The sequence below is a fragment of the Protopterus annectens genome, chromosome 3.part0 (assembly GCF_019279795.1).
Source record: "Protopterus annectens isolate FY-2018-M chromosome 3.part0, PAN1.0, whole genome shotgun sequence".
Lineage (NCBI taxonomy): Eukaryota > Metazoa > Chordata > Ceratodontiformes > Protopteridae > Protopterus > Protopterus annectens.
In genome coordinates, this window is record NC_056731.1 from 391577435 (window position 1) to 391594041 (window position 16607).

The window sequence follows — 16607 nt, forward strand, 5'->3', positions numbered from 1 at the left end:
ATACCACTATGAGAACCCTCAGGAGCCATTTCTCCCCTATCGTATCCAACATTTTTACCATAACTGCTGTGACCTCATCTGAGCCTGCTGCTTTCCCTAACCTAATTTTTCATAGTGCTCTTCTTAGGGTGGACTTCTCCTCTTCTTTCATCATAGGCTGTGTCAGAGGCAGTACAGCTTCTATGGGGTTTTCTTCATTCAGAAGATACTGGAAGTACTCCTTTGGGTTGTTGCTGGCATCCTTTATGAAAATGTGTCTGACTATCTTCTTTGTCTTTCTGTCTTTGCCTTGCAGCCTGATACAGTTTCTTTTTGCCATCTACTGAGTCACTTCTCAGAAGTTGATAGAGTGCCTCTGATGCCTTGTTCTTTGCTATTGCAGCTGCTCTCTTAGCCTCTTTGTTATCCAACCAGTATTCCTTCCTAACATGATTCATATTTTCTATCTCTCACTTTTTCCTGCACTCCTTTCTTTAGATGACTTCCTGGATTTTTACATTTCACCACAAGCTTTCCTTATGTACCTTATTTACATACCTGGCTCAGCCACATATCTGTTCTGTAGTCCTCACACATACTGTTTTGAGGTGCTGCCATTCTTCTTCAACTCCCCCTATTTTGTCTTCTTCTTGAGGTGGTAGATCCCTGAGTAATTCCTTGAACTGTTGTGCTTTCTCTCCAGTCAAATTTTAGGTCTTCAGCCTGGTCTCTGTTGACCTTAGAGCCTTCCCTGACCACTGCTTGCAGATGATTGTGGCAACCAGTGTTTTATATTTTGGACCAACTGTTTCTCTAGGGATGACTTTGTAATTGCTGATTCTACCCCACTGCCCTTTCCTTACTAGGAGGAAGTCTACCTGAGTTGCATGTTGCCCACTCTTGTATGGGATCTTGTGACTGCCTCTTTTGGTGAACAATGTGTTTGTCACCATTAAGCCAATTATTGACAGAAATCTAGAATGGTCTCTTCTTCTGTATTCCTATTGTTCCATCCATGTGGACCCAGGTAATCCTCATATCCGATTCTGTCTCTGCCGATATGTGCATTCAGGTCACTCATTATCAACACTAATTCATGTTGTCTTACCTTATCTAGTAGGCCGTGCAACTGCTGTCCAAATGTACTCTGCACCTCACTATCACAACCCTACTGTGGGGCACAGGCTGTTTTATGAATAGTGCCCTATCCTTGCACTGGAGTCTGATTTCCATGAGTCTGTCACTAATTCTGATGACATTCCTCACTGTCTACTGAAGTCTGTCTCTCACCACAATTCCCACACTCTCTATCCTCCTCCTTTTGAGTAGTACACTCTGGATCCTAAGCCAAGCCAAGTGGCTTTGTTGCACAGCCCTTCCAGCTTGTCTCCTGGATACATAGGTTGTCCAGCCTCTTTACCATCATGTCATTCACCTTCATGCTGCATCCTGTCAGTGAACATACACTGATTGTAGCAATTCTTAGTTTACGGTTGAAAGGTTGATTGGATTTATGTTCAGCTTTCACAGAGCTATCCCAGGTATCCCGAGTTAGGGAACTGGACACTAACTGATGAGTAGCTTATTGACCTATGGCTGCTGGGCTTTATGGCAGGCATACATTGGCCAATAGAGGTACACATCCCTCCCACTAATACCATGGGTCAGAATACACCAGGTCCTCAACCCACTTATCATTGGCAAATACCCATGCCCATTTCATGATGTTAGTCAATATGACTGAATCATCGAGCCATACTTTACACAGTGTGCAGCCTGTGATGCATATTCTCCTTATCTTGAGGATATTGTGCACACCCAAAGCAGCTAGTCTATACAACTGTTCCCCCCTTAGTGCACTATCTAGTGCATAGTCTGTGACCATTGTTGTTATCTTGAGGATACTGGGCACCATAGTAGATGTTCAAAGCAGTTGGTCTATACAATTCTTCCTCCTTTAGGGCACTATCTACAGTTTATCCTGCTGCCCACAACTCCTTTCTTGGGTGAGTTTGAAATGGAAACACTCACCATGTTTTGGAGAGGTGGGAGCAATCCACAGAGACAGAGAAAGAACATGTAAACTCCATACAGGCATTGGCCATAGGGCAGTATCGAACCTTGCATCTCGTGCATGAGAGGCAAAGACCTTAATCATTATATCAACTGGCCAGTGGAATAAATAGCATACATATATGCAACTATATATAAAAATATTCTCATTCCACACATATCTCAACTGGCCTGCATCTGTCCCCTATCAGATTATTTTAATAAGACATTACCCAGCCCTGTAGTGCCTTTAGGCAATGCCAACCCGATAAACTTAACAAAATAACAAAACAAGCAAAGGTAAATACGAAGCTGTTACTGATCAATGCTAGGAGAATGAACAAGAAACTCCACTCCCTACAAGCCCTTCTCACCCTGGAAGACATTGATGTATGTGTAGTGATGGAGACATGGTTTAAAATGGTGGAAAGCACACCGGCTGTGTAGAGCTATTACAACTTCCACATATTTAGACCAGCTACTGCTCAGAATGGTTGAAGATGTCTCAGTCTTCATCCAGAAGAGATTTGCATCAAGGCTGGTAAAGTAGAATGATGCACTATAGCTTCTTTGTATCCAAATGACCATCAGAAAGGTCTTGTACTATCTATTAGCTAGCTACAGAACTCCCTCTATGACAAAAGAAAGCCACAGCACCTGTCTATAGGAACCAGAATCACTCAGTATTAAACTCAATACCATTTTCCTAAGTGATCTAAACTATCCAACTATAGACTGGGCAGCCTACACCAACACTAGTCCACAACCCCAAAGATTCCTGGAATTTGTCAATCAGATGCCCTTGAACAATTAGCCAGAGCACCCACTGGAGGAATAATATCTTGGATCGTGTTCTTACTAATATGGGGCATCTTGCACCATTCCTAGCATACCTTTGTCACTTGTTAGGTCTGGCCATAAAGCCATTCCCTTTGAAATAAAATTAAAACCAGAGATCCCTTCCACCAAATATACCTTTAGACACTTCTCTATGACAAGCTACCAGCTCCTAAGTGATACATTGGCAAGCTCAAATCTTCAACAAACCCAATGAACTCCACTCAAGACTCAAAATACACCCCCACATTATACCAGCAGATAAACAGCTGCATAGATGCAGCTGTACCCTGTATAAACAAGAGCAGAGCAAACTCCAGAAACAAATCCACATGGTGGAACCATAATATCAATAAGTTTACAATGAAAGAAAAAGATTTATGACCAAAATTAAGAAGAGTATTCTCCAAAATGATAGAGCCCTCATCACTGAAGTAGATAACTTAGGAACTTAAGAAAATCCACCAAAGCCAAGTTTGAAGCTAACATAGTTACGCAGGACAAAGACAATCACAAGGCCTTTTGTCATTTACATTTGTAATCTCAAAAGTACAACACAGTAATGCAGTGAGCTGATTATAAATGATGTTGCCTACTCTGAGGCTGAAGATTTAGAGAACCTAGTGGCCGATAAATTTAGATCTAACTTCCCCCCTTTCCCTTCCATTTGTCCCTCAAGATATGCCCAAAACTGGTTCTCCTCCAACTATCACACAAGATCAAGTCCTAAAAACACTATCAAAAAATGAAAATACTGCATCAGTGGGTCCTGACAGTATCCCTGGATGCATCTTAAATAGCATGAAGCACAATTTAGCCAAACCTTAACAACACTTCAGTCTCAGCACAAAAGGGCTACATTGTGCAAAATTATTTTTAATTGTGTATGTCTGTGCATTAAATATATAAAGTTATTTAAACATTATTAATTCATTGTGAATTTGTAGGCTGACTGAGTCTATGTTTGCCGAGAAAATATTACATCTCTTTTTGCACATGGTAGACAGCCCTTGTTGATAACAGAAATTTTATTCAAAGACTGTCTGGATGGCAGAAATGTAATTAGTTTAAAGTTTATATTTTTGTAAAACTGGACATTAATTCCCTATTTACAGTGATTCATAATACATTTAGCATTGAGAATATCCACAGGTATCTTTCTGCTAATATAATCATCAGCAGCAGTAGCAGCATCCCCTTTTTCACATTTTTTTCTCTACAAGGGGTCGGAGTGTCGCATCCACTACCACCATCTTCCTTGATTCAATGCCACTGTCCTACTTTCTTCACAAGTCATGTCTGACTGTTGCAGGTCTTCTCTTATATAATCCATCCATCTCTTTGCTGGATTTCCTAAGTTCCTCTTACCCATTTCCTGTCTGTCCCAAATCTTCAGTCATTTGGCATAATGGTTAAGGTCTTCGCCTCCCATGTACAAGGTACATGGTTCAGTCCTGACCTCTGGTCGGTACCTGCGTAGAGTTTGCATGTTCTTCCTGTGTCTTTTCAGGGTTCCTCTCACCTCCAAAAAAAAAACATGTGAGGTGTTTCCACCTCAAACTCACCCAAAAATTGAGTTGTTAGAAGCAGCAGCAACAGCTGTAGATGGTACATAGATGGTGCCTGTTGGAAGAAGAGTTGTACAGAGCAGTCTCTTTGGACATGAACTGTGGTGCACAATATCCTATAGACAGGAGAACATGGATCACAAACTACACGCTGTGGCAGGGCAATTGCTTGACAGCATAAAAACTGGCTCTAAGATGATCTGGTCGCATTGACTAATATATTTCTGCTAATAGTCATTATACAAATTTAAAACATTAGTGTGCTTACTGATAGAGCTAATATTAAAAAATAATATTGTGTCTTTTAATTATGAACTTTTCTGCAGTAAATTGGTATAGCAATGGGCACACCCTGTGTAAAGTTATGTGAACTTAATATTAGCTGAGTGGGAAAAAGATTCTTTTTTAAAAGGACATGACTTTGTCAACAAGCTCTGTCTTTATTTGAGGTTTATGGATGATAATATTTTTTATATGGAAATAAGTATAGATTCTATGAAATCATTCTTAAATTACATAGAAACAACAGATTTCTCTTAAGTTCTGATTCTCACTGTTCCCAATAATGCATTAATTTCCTAGATGTTTCAATATACCAGGATGCATATGGTGAGATATTTATAGGAATGCATGGAAAACAATGTATAAAGAATTCTCACTTAGCTAGTACCAATATATACCTAAGTTATATTTACAGGAATATATTAAAGGGTCAGTTTATGTGGTCTTCATGTTTAACAAATGATGATCGCAAGCAGCACGGGGGGTTTGATAGTATGAAATTTGACTTAATTACAGAGGTTGTAATACTTACAAAGTTGATTTTACAGCCCAGGAAATATTCAAATTGAGAATTTCTACAGCCAAACTTTTTTTCAGTCAAAGAAGTACACCATAAAACATATAAAAAGGAAACTTCATGGTCCCTATGATGTCCTCCAGGAATGTTAATATTATTTGTGATACAGCTAGAAAGAACTGAAGCATTCTGACACTTGATAAAGGACTTATTAAAACTGTTAGTAATACACCAAGGTTTACCTTAAAGAATAAATGTAACCTGAAGAGGCAACTATGTTACAAGAATGTTAAACTGAATCCAAGAATTAATGGGATGTGTACTTATTCATGTCATACATTTGACTATTGTAAATATGTCGGGTACCCTGACCAATTTGTGAATCTAATTACTATAACATGTTATGCTTTTACATTTTGTACAGACTGCAAGAGGATGAGCTTGGTGTAAGGAATGTCCCAGTTTTTATGTTGGCCAAATCAAAAGATTATTTAAGGAACTTATTAATGACCATGTGTATGACATGAAGAAACTGAATATTAAGAATGTTTTAGCAAAACCTAAACTAGAGTTCAGGAATATATATATATATATATATATATATATATATATATATATTTAACTTTTTTGGCTTTGTGATTAATACATTTTGCATAATGTGCTGGTGATGTTATAAATATGACTGAAGAGTACAAATAGATTATCAGGTTAAATTGAAGAAGGAATCTCAGGACTGCAGGATGGTTTTAGCTCAAAACTTCTGGTAAAGAAAAGAATATTAAAGATCATATACAGCCATTGTTTGCACCTGCATTACTTCTCTTTCTTCTGGGATGACAGAATGGCTTCCCACTCTGCAAATCCAATTTACTGGATATTCTGTTCTTTCATTTTACTATTTCCTGCTTGCAAACTTTGGCTCTTCACAGGTTTACAAGGGCAGTGCCTCCTGTCTGCACATCATCATGCTTGTCAGTTTCATGATGCAAAGTTGGGTCTTTCCTGTACTTCCTGCAGTAGCAGGCTGGTTGTTTTCCTCTGTATGTTTTTAAGTAACTATCATGTTATTTCTGCACACAGGCCGACTGCAGTATGTCCCTTTATTAATGGAATAGGTTTTGCATTAGTATGCATTTTCTGGGAAAAATTAGCTGTAAACTATGAAACTAATATCTAGCATTAGTGCTTGGCTAAAGTTTAATGTAGGATGAACAGAGAAAAACATGCGGCAAAATAAGAGATGTTCTGTAAATATCATGGATGGATAAAAGGCAAGCTTCAGTGACATTAGACAAAATAAGAGTCAGTTAAGAGTTATGGAATTTGTGCTGTGCACGATGTGCTTGTATAACAGAAATGCAGAAGGCTGCTTCTCATTTGTTTTCACTTAAAAGGAAAGCAGAATGCATGGGTGTTTGAAGACCAGATTAACCAACAACATATAACTAATCTTAACATTGAAAATTTGACAAAAATATAAATAAAACTTCTCTAATCTGAAAATCCTCTCTCTGTATGCCTTTCTAACTTTAATGACCAGTCAAAGGACTCTGCTGACCCCGATGTGATGTCAATAAGGAAGCAAAACGTCCTGCAGAGGAGTCAGTGAGGGCGAACCATGTAACGGCTATGAAGGGTAATTTTTTTGGAAGAGATTTTTCCTTAAAAAGAAAAGTAAGAATACAAACTCAAATGACAAAAAGACAGCCGTGGTAAGCAACTACTGAGGTAATGCATTTTGAGAACAGATAGGCTACTTCGATTTTGTCAGTTTGCACATGATCTTCAGGGCACAAGAAAATATCAAATGTTATATGATTTTAGTATTTAATAGTATCAGTTGGTTGTGATATCTTTTAATTTGAAAAGTGCCAAAACAGAGAATGTGGTTGCGCTATTGTGTTTGTTATTAATAAAGTGCCTCTTGTACATGGTCTCCAGTAAATTGTTGTATTGCGCACTTAGGTTTTATTGATTCATAGGTTCATAGGTAGGTACTAGGCTATTGGCCCTAGGGCCTATATAAGCCTAGCCAAATGGTACCCTGGCTTTTGCCAACCAAGAAAATTATTTTCCTGTGCCTATGTTTAGCAGAGCCACAGAAGTGATCCCCGGGGTGAATTTCCTATCTCCCATCCAATCATCAAGATTTTTCTTGAAGAGTGCTAATGAGAAGCTTTGCTTGATATAGATAGGTAGTTTGTTCCAGAGTATAGGAAGTCTCTGGGACAGGAATCTATCCCTCCAGCATGTTCTGTTTATTGTGGTGACAAGGTTTAGGTCCCTAGAGCGTGTAGCTCGGAGGGATTGGGATTTCTTTACGTGGAGCATGTCCAACAGCTCTGGGTTTGACATAGCTTTGTATGTTAGGCAGAGATCGCCTCTGAGTAGGTGATATGTGACAGAGTAAAGCTGGGTTTTTTGAGACGGACTGCGTAGGGCATGTGTTTGAGGCCAGTAATCTTCTTTGTGAGGTATTTCTGTGGCCTTTCCAGTTGTTGTAGATGTCTTGTGAGGTACATACCAAAAGGGGTGTTGTACTCTATAATGGGTCTAATGAGTGATGAGTAGAGGGGAACAATGACCTTTTTTTTCCTGGATGAGAAACCTTTTGTGATGAGGTATGCCATGTAGAAGGATTTCCTGAGTACTGTGGCAATGTGATTATCAAAGGAGAGACTACTGTCCACCTGTGTCCCAAGGTCTCTTTTCACACTTTTGGTGTTAAGTAGACTACTGCCTTTGTGGTAGTTCATGGGTACAGAGTTTTTACCAAAAGGGATGACAATGCACTTTTTGGCATTGAGCTTGAGGCCATGGCTTTGACACCAGGCATCTATCTCAGTGAGGCCCTTTTGTAGGATGTCCACATTGTTAGGAGTTTTGATTATGGCTCCTAGTTTGCAGTCATCTGCGAACCTTGTTAGCCAAAGAACTTCTGTGTTAGCCTGTACTTCAGAGAAGTAGATACCAAACAGGAGAGGACCTAGGACTGAACCCTGTGGTACTCCACTTGTCACTGGTCTGAAGTTGGATTTAGAGTCTGCTACTTTCACAATGTGGATTCTGTCAGTGAGCCAGTTGGCAACCTATCTTGTGTCATAGGGATTTATACCTAGTTTAGTGAGTTTGTCTATAATTCCAGAGTGGGGGATGGTGTCAAAAGCCTTGGTGAGATCTAGATAGGCTGTGTGAACCACCTTACCCTCATCTACGGCTTTGGTGACCTCTTCAAAGAAGTCTATCAGGTTTAGGAGACATGATCTGCCTTTTACAAACCCAAACTGGGTAGGGTGCAGAGTTTGGAGGTTACCAATGTCATTGTTTATAAGTTCCATGATGATACGCTCCATAGCCTTGCAGACCAGGCTCGTCAGGCTAATGGGGCGGTAGTTCCCGGGGTCCATGGTGGCTCCCTCTTTGTGGAGTGGGATAACCATTGCTGTGCGCCATTCAGTGGGCACAAAGCCTGAGGTGAGGCTATTATTGAACATGGCACTTAGGTGGGGTGCCAGTTCGTTCTGTAGTTTATGTAGAACGCAGCCTGGGATGTTGTCAGGTCCCATGGATGCTGTGTTCTTGGCTTTGGAGATTGTGTTTTTTACCTGTGCAGCTGTGATTACAGGTACTTTGCATTCTTCTGGTATAGAGATGGGCCCTTTAGGGGATAAGAGAGGGGTAAAGGTAGCACTGAGCCTATCTGCCAGGATGTTGGCAATATCAGTTGGTTCTGTATATTTAGTGCCATTGTGCTGTAACTTAGAGCAGATCTGAGTGTTGCCATTGAGATTCTTGACATAACTATAGAATGCTTTGTGGTTGTCTTTAGAATCAGTGGCAATTTTGTTTTCGTAACTAGCTTTGGAGGATTTTATGAGGGATCTCAGCTTCTTACTGAGGCTGACCATGGAGTTCCTCCAATCATGGGATTTTACTCTTTTTTGCAAGAGTTTCTTTCTTCTTTTGTAGAGTGTTTATAGCAGGGGACCACCAGATTGGCTTCCTTTTTTTGGAGGATAGCATCTTGGTTCTGTTAGGGATTGCACGATCCATGCACTCGTGTAAGTGCTTATAAACTGCAATTGTATAGGATTCAGCAGTCATATCTCTATTGTCCATCACCATGGGTGTCGTGAAGTTTGCCACTTCTGTCTTAAGAAGCGAGAAGTTGGCTTTGGAGACATTTTTTACGGTGGTTTCCCTAATGGGGGTGGGGGTGGGATGTGGATGCCTAGGGTGATTTGCTTGTGGTCGGATCTGACCAATGAGGAATTGACCTCTGGTGTGGAACACCGGTTGCCCATGCTGGTAATGACCAGGTCTAGGATATTGCTGCCCCTGGTGGGGGTGTGGATAAGTTGATCCAAGGCATTGGACTTTATGAATTCCAGAAAACGTTGAGCACAAGAGTTGGTACATGAGTAGTTTTCCCAGTTAATGGTGGGGTAGTTGAAATCGCCCATTATTAGGGTGTTAGTTTGTACCCAAATATTTTCCAGTGTATCAAGAAATGAGGAGTGGGAATCCTGGGGCATGGTGGCAGCTCTGTAGCAAGCTACAATTTGCATTGCTGTCTTGCCCAGAGTTAGTTGCACTTGGATAATCTCAGATGCATTATGCTGAGCAACTAGCCTGGAGGTGTGGATATCCTTATTGAAGACAGACATGCCTTTGCCTTTAGTGCTTCAGTCCAGGCACCTGGCTTATCCTTGTCACCAGTATTTTTATGAATTTTATATTAGCATATATAATAAGGGGTGTGGAGGCAAATTATCCATGTGGGGAAATGCAAGATTGGTTTACACTACCACACAACATGTTTTTGTGTTGTTAAATGCAGGTTCAGCATGGTGCTGTCTGATGAGTTTGACTATTGTAGTTTCCTGTCAGCAGGTTTTGTGTCATCTTCTCATAGGGAACAAAATATGGAGCAACTTATAGCCCTGTTCAGTAGATACAGTTAACCACATCTCAGTGAAATGAATAGGAAACAGCAACCATACTGAAAAATACATAAAACTAAACAGTTCTAAAACTGTAGGAAAACTGGATAATTGGAATATGAGGAGAGTCTGTGTTTGAATTTTTCTTCATCCTCTGTATCCTGCCTAACTCACTGCTGACTTTTTGGGTTATCCCAGGTTTTCACAGATAGATGCTTTGGCTTTGCTACATCAGGCTGGCTGTTTGTGTGATAAATGAAATATCTTTTTTACGTTAAGCTAAGGGAACAAGCTTCATAATGAGTGGGTTTACCAGAAATCATTAAATAAGCTACTTAATCCTAGAGTCATTAGAATTATCACACATTAGATCAACACTTCCCAAGATATAATGTGTCTGTGTGTGTGTGTGTGTGTGTGTGTGTGTGTGTGTGTGTGTGTGTGTGTGTGTGTGTGTGTGAGTGCATTAACACATATATACGCATATAAATGTATATATCACACGCACACACACACACACACACACACACACACACACACACACACACACACACACACACACACTCACACACACATACATATTATAGCAGGGTACAGAGGGGATTAGAAAATTTTATATATATATATATATATATATATATATATATATATATATATATATATATATATATATATATATATATATATATATATATATATATATATATATGTATGTACACTGTAGTATTTGGATAGATAGATAGATTTTATTCTTTGTTTACCAGGTTGTCCTACTAGAATAGTAGCCTTTTTTCAGAGGAGATTTGAGGTGGTCAATGTATCAAGGAACTTCCCCTAGTCTTTTAAATAGGTGATGTTAGGATCTTGTATATCCTCCTGAGTTATCACCAAAATGCGGATAAGGACTCAGTTTTAACATCTTATCTGAAAGTTGGCACACTCTGCAGTACAGTACCCCCCCCCCCATAGAGAGATGTATATACCTACCTATCTATATCTACATATAGCTATACATATATACACGCACACACACAAACACACACACACACACACACACACACACACACACACACACACACACACACACACACACACACACACACACACACACACACACACACACACACACACACACACACACACACACACACACACACACACACACCAAAGGTAAATGGAAGGGAAGAAAGGGTAGAGAGTAACTCCAACAGACGACACAAAGATCTAGGACTTGTAGAAATAAAAATCCAATGGTTTCCTGAAGAAAAGGATAAAAGGATTCTGCAGACCATGGTTTCATCAATAAAATGGTGTTATGGCCAACTGAACAGACATTGTCAGTTTAAAGCAGTATCATGTCACATAATCAAAGGCAAAAGTCAAAGCAGAAAAAAAATATTTTTCTCTCTTTCTGCCGTTAAGATCCCGTAGCAAGGCATGGACATGGAACCTTAAAAAAACAACCACTTTAAACCCACTATGGATAAGAATGCAAGTAAAACTTTTTTACTTTCCTTTCTTAAATGCACTTAGAACCTTAGAAGGTCCCTGCAGGAAAAAATATTTTTCTTTTAAAGATCCCTATTGCAAGTTATGAGTATGAAACCTTACAAAAAATGTTTTAAACATGTTAAGCAAAACAAAAATTAAAAATAAAACCTTTCCTCCTTTCTTAAATTAACCATATTTTAAGGCATGCATTTGAAATCTCAACAAAAAAATTAAAGCTAGTTTGAAAAGAAACCAATCTATAAATGAGCCCTAGGGAAATCATGCTTTCAGGTTCACAATCTATAAATGCCCTATCTTGTCAAATGTTTTATGTTTATTAATGTTAGATATAACAGTCTCCCAAACCCTCTCAATTTTTACAAATGAAAAATCCACGAGGATGTGCAGTTTAATGCCTAATAGTGTACTTTGTTCTTGTTTACAATTTAAGTCACTCATATGTAAGGAGATACAATTTTTCCTTGTCCTTGAAGTATGTCCCACAGAGATTGAGCCACGATTCAGACAACATGATAAATTATCCAGCCTATTTTACAAGTTATAAGCTGATAAGTTTCATATATTTTAGAGAAATCAACTGTTGTGAAAACTTAATTCTATTTACTCAGTTGCAGTGGGTGTAATACCCTCAGGAAAGCAACCTTAATTAGCATTCAGTAAACATTGCTGTGTGGGGACTGAAGTGAATTTCCTAAAGCTGCCTAGGATCTGGTCCAGATTCCTACTTCTTCTACAGGTAACATTTGGTTTAATATGCACAAATCTCTATAGAAGGAGTAATTTCTTTGCATGTGCCCTTGTTTATTAATAATCTTGTGAATTTTATAATGGTTCATACCAAACGTAGTAAGAAAATGGATGGGTGGATCAACATTCATTTTATCTGAGTGTTCCCAATACTCAATGGCATCCTCTCTAGTAATGTTTGTAAACCTGGAAATGGCTCCACTTTCATCATATCCCTTATCAAGAAACTGCTTTTTAACCATACTGATTTCATTTTAAAAACTTGCAGTATCACTACAATTGTTCTCAGTCTGAGAAACTGAGAACAGAGAATGGTAAGTTTAAGATGGAGGTGGTGACAAATTGTACCTGTACGTTATACAAACTTGTGGTGGGCTTTCGGATGAATACTGACCCATATTGTTTCCTAAGTAATATAACATCCAGAAACTTAAAGGGATCCTTCCCACTTTGAAATGTAAACAGTAGGCCAAAACAACTCATATCCAGCATTGCCAGTAAATCAGAAAAATAAATCCAAAATGCCCAACCATGGCACCAAGCAGTCATCCAGGTAGACATTCCATAATTTAATGTTATTCCTAAATATCTTAGGGGCTTTAGTGAAAATTATGCATTCTTCCAAAACAAATATAATGTGTTTAGAGGGTAAAAAATGCTCCCCATAACAATACCTCTTGGTAAAATGTTGATTCCTATACATGGGTAATGAGACTTTAAAATGTATAATGCAGTGGGGATATTCTCAGAGTAATTAGTCAGACACCATGTGTTAGTCAGCTTAACAAGGCAGGGGTTGCCAGTTATGCTGCAATAAAAGAAAGTAGCCTAGAGTGCTAGAATCTGAAGGTTCTTTCTTCAGCATAAATTCAGAGCTGGAGCTTGCCAGAAAGGCTCTGGAACCATGAAGTTTGACATCCTGATAAGCAGCAACTTGTGGAATTATACTTGAAAGAAACATCTAGACTTTAGAGCTGTGATTGGTGCATAAGTGAAACCTATATCCTGGGACATTTTTTTAAGATAGCCAATACTTGGAAAAGCCGTGAAAGACTGTAATACTATTGGGTAGAAATATAACCAAAGGTGTTGTTTTCCTTTTGCTTGAGCCAAATAGGTTATTATTTGTTTTTATTATTTTTCCAGTGACGTAATGTAAAATAAACATGCTTACATGCTTATGAAGTCCTGCCTCCAATTTTTCCTTGTATTTTCTTATATGTGTGTGTGTGTATGTATGTATATATATATATATATATATATATATATATATATATATATATATATATATGTATATATATATATCTTTATAAATGTATCAACTGATTATAGTCAAATGACCTAAATGTCAACATTCACAACATTGACCAGAAAATGATGAGACTAGAACCATCAGCACTTGTTAATATAAAACTTTAAAAGTAAATGAAAAACAATTTTTGCAGGGGGAAGGCCCCACTGCCCCCCATGTCAGGAGCTGTGCCCCAACACATCCCCTGTTAATTATATAAACTCTGAAATCACATGATATTGGGTAAAGTGTATATATCCCAACCCCGAGAATTGTTTTATCTTGCACATGTCGACCAGCTACATAGCCAGACTTTGTTGACTAAACTGATATCGACCGTGTTCAGTGCCCAGTATAAATATATGCATGTACTACATTTAATCTATAACACCTAATGTCGACTTCAACAATATTAACCACAAAAGGTTAAGAACAACATAACTGACACAGTGATAAGCATGTGCAGAGAAACAGCCCCTGCACATGCAAAACCTACAGTTTAAAAAATAAACAAAAACATAATTTTTTGTAGGACGCAAGCCCCTCTTGAACCACTATGTGGGAGGCTGTGACCCCACACCTCCTGCTAATTATATATATTAACTCTAAGATCACAGAAACCATACTCAATATAGTCCTCACTAATATGGGAGAATGCTGTACACCCCCTAGTGTAATGTCTTCACTGGTAAGGTCAGACCACAAAATGGTCTCCTTTGAAGTAAAAATAAAACCTGGACCCCAAGCTAAACCTGGAATATTCAGGAACTATTCTAAGGCTAATCTCCTGCTATTAAGTGAGGGCCTGGCAAAATTTCAAGCCCCCATAAATCCTGAGAACACTGCGGCCTATGCAGAATTGTTCAGAAAAACCTTGTACAAGTATGTTAATAGCTGCATAAAGGCAGCTGTACCCACCAAGAAGAAGTGCAGAACTAACTAAAAAACAAGCCAACCTGGGGGAATCACAAAATCAATTGGCTGCATTACAGGAGGAAGAAAATCATGGCAAAAATTAAGAGCTGCAGCACCCAGAAGGATAAAAGCACTCTCATCAAACTAAACAAACCACTCAGAGGACAAATAAAGTCTACCAAAGCCAAATTTGAGGTAAGTTTAACCTCCAAGGCCAAGGACAACCACAAAGCATTCTTTAGCTATGTCCACAACCTCAAAGGCAATACATAATTGTGTGCAGAGCTCATTGCAAATGGAGTCACCTATACTGACCCAGAAGATATAGCAAAATCCTGGCTGATAAATTCAGCTCCTTTACCCCTCTCTTCCCCTCAGGAAATATCATCAAATATAACTCCCCCTACTATCACTAGGGAACTGGTTCTTAATGCTCTCTCTAAGACCAAGAACACTGCATCAATGGACCCAGACAATATCCTAGGATGCCTTCTAAATAGCATGAAACCTGACCTATCAGAGACTCTGGAATTACTATTTAACTGTAGCCTGCAAACAGGCTTCATGCCTCATGAATGGAGAAAGGCAACAGTCATCTCTCTGCATAAAGTTGGGCCATCTACATACCCTGGAAACTAAAGGCCCATAGGTCTCACCAGTCTTAAATGTAAAGCCATGGAAAGAATTATCATGGAGATAACCTATAGAGATATAGTAAACCTCCAGATACTAGACCCAACCCAGTTTGTTTTTGTCAAAGGCAGATCATGCCTACTCAACCTGGTGGACTTCTTTGAGAAGGTCACCAAAGCAATGGATGAGGGCAAAATCATTCACACGGCCTACCTTGACCTGGCCAAGCATCTGACACAATACCCCATTCAGGCATTGTTGACAAAAGGTTAGGTACAAACCTGTATGTCACCCAGTGGATAGCCAACTGGGTCACAGACAGAACCCAGGAAGTTAGAATTGGGGAGTCTACAAAGAGGCCAGTCACAAGTGGAGTCCCTCAATGATCAGTCCTTGGACTGCTCCTTTTTGGCATTTATTTCTCAGAGGTCAAGACCAATGTCAGTGGTCTCTGGCTGACTAAATTTGCAGATGATTGCAAATTAGGAGCTGTCATTGAATCTCACACTGACACAAATGTTGTCCAGGAGGGGCTGACACAGACAAACAACTGGTGTCAGAGCCACGGACTAAAACTAAATGCCAAGAAATGCATAATAGTATCCTTTGGGAAGTCATCCATCCCTGGTAACTATCATACTGGCAACACACCCCTTAGCATTGACCCAGTAGTCAGGGACTTAGGCACTCACACAGATAGTAATCTAGCCTTTCACCATCATGTGTTTACAGTGGTGAGGGTCATTTTATGTAGGCAACTTATAAACAAAGGTATGACATCTAAGTCTATGGAAGTCATTCTTCCACTGTATTCAGTGTTCATCAGACTTGTCATTGAGTACAATGCCCCCTTTGGTATGTATCAGGCATATCCAACAATTGGAACATTCACAGAGTTTCCTCACTAAAAGAATACAGAAAGTAAGTAAAATGTCCTATGCAGACCGCCTCAAGGCCCTATCCCTGTATTCTGTCTCCTACAGGCTTTTGAGTGGAGATCTATGCCTGGTATACAGGGCATTGTCAGACCCCACTCTGGTAGACCTCCTGCATATTCACAAAACAAACAGCACCAGAAGTACCCAGTCTAAAGACTTAAACCTTGCCTGTAATATAAATAGGACCTGCTGGAGAGATTGGTATGTATCCCAGAGACTATCCCATCTATGGAACAGGCTCCACAGCCATGTGAAGCAGAGTTCCTCCCTAACCCAATTCAAGTGCAACTTGGACAATTGGATGGGGAACCGGAAATTCATCCCTGGTTTAGCACCTATGTCTCTAATGGACACAAGTAACCTGTAAATGGCTCATCTCCCAGGCCCATGCTT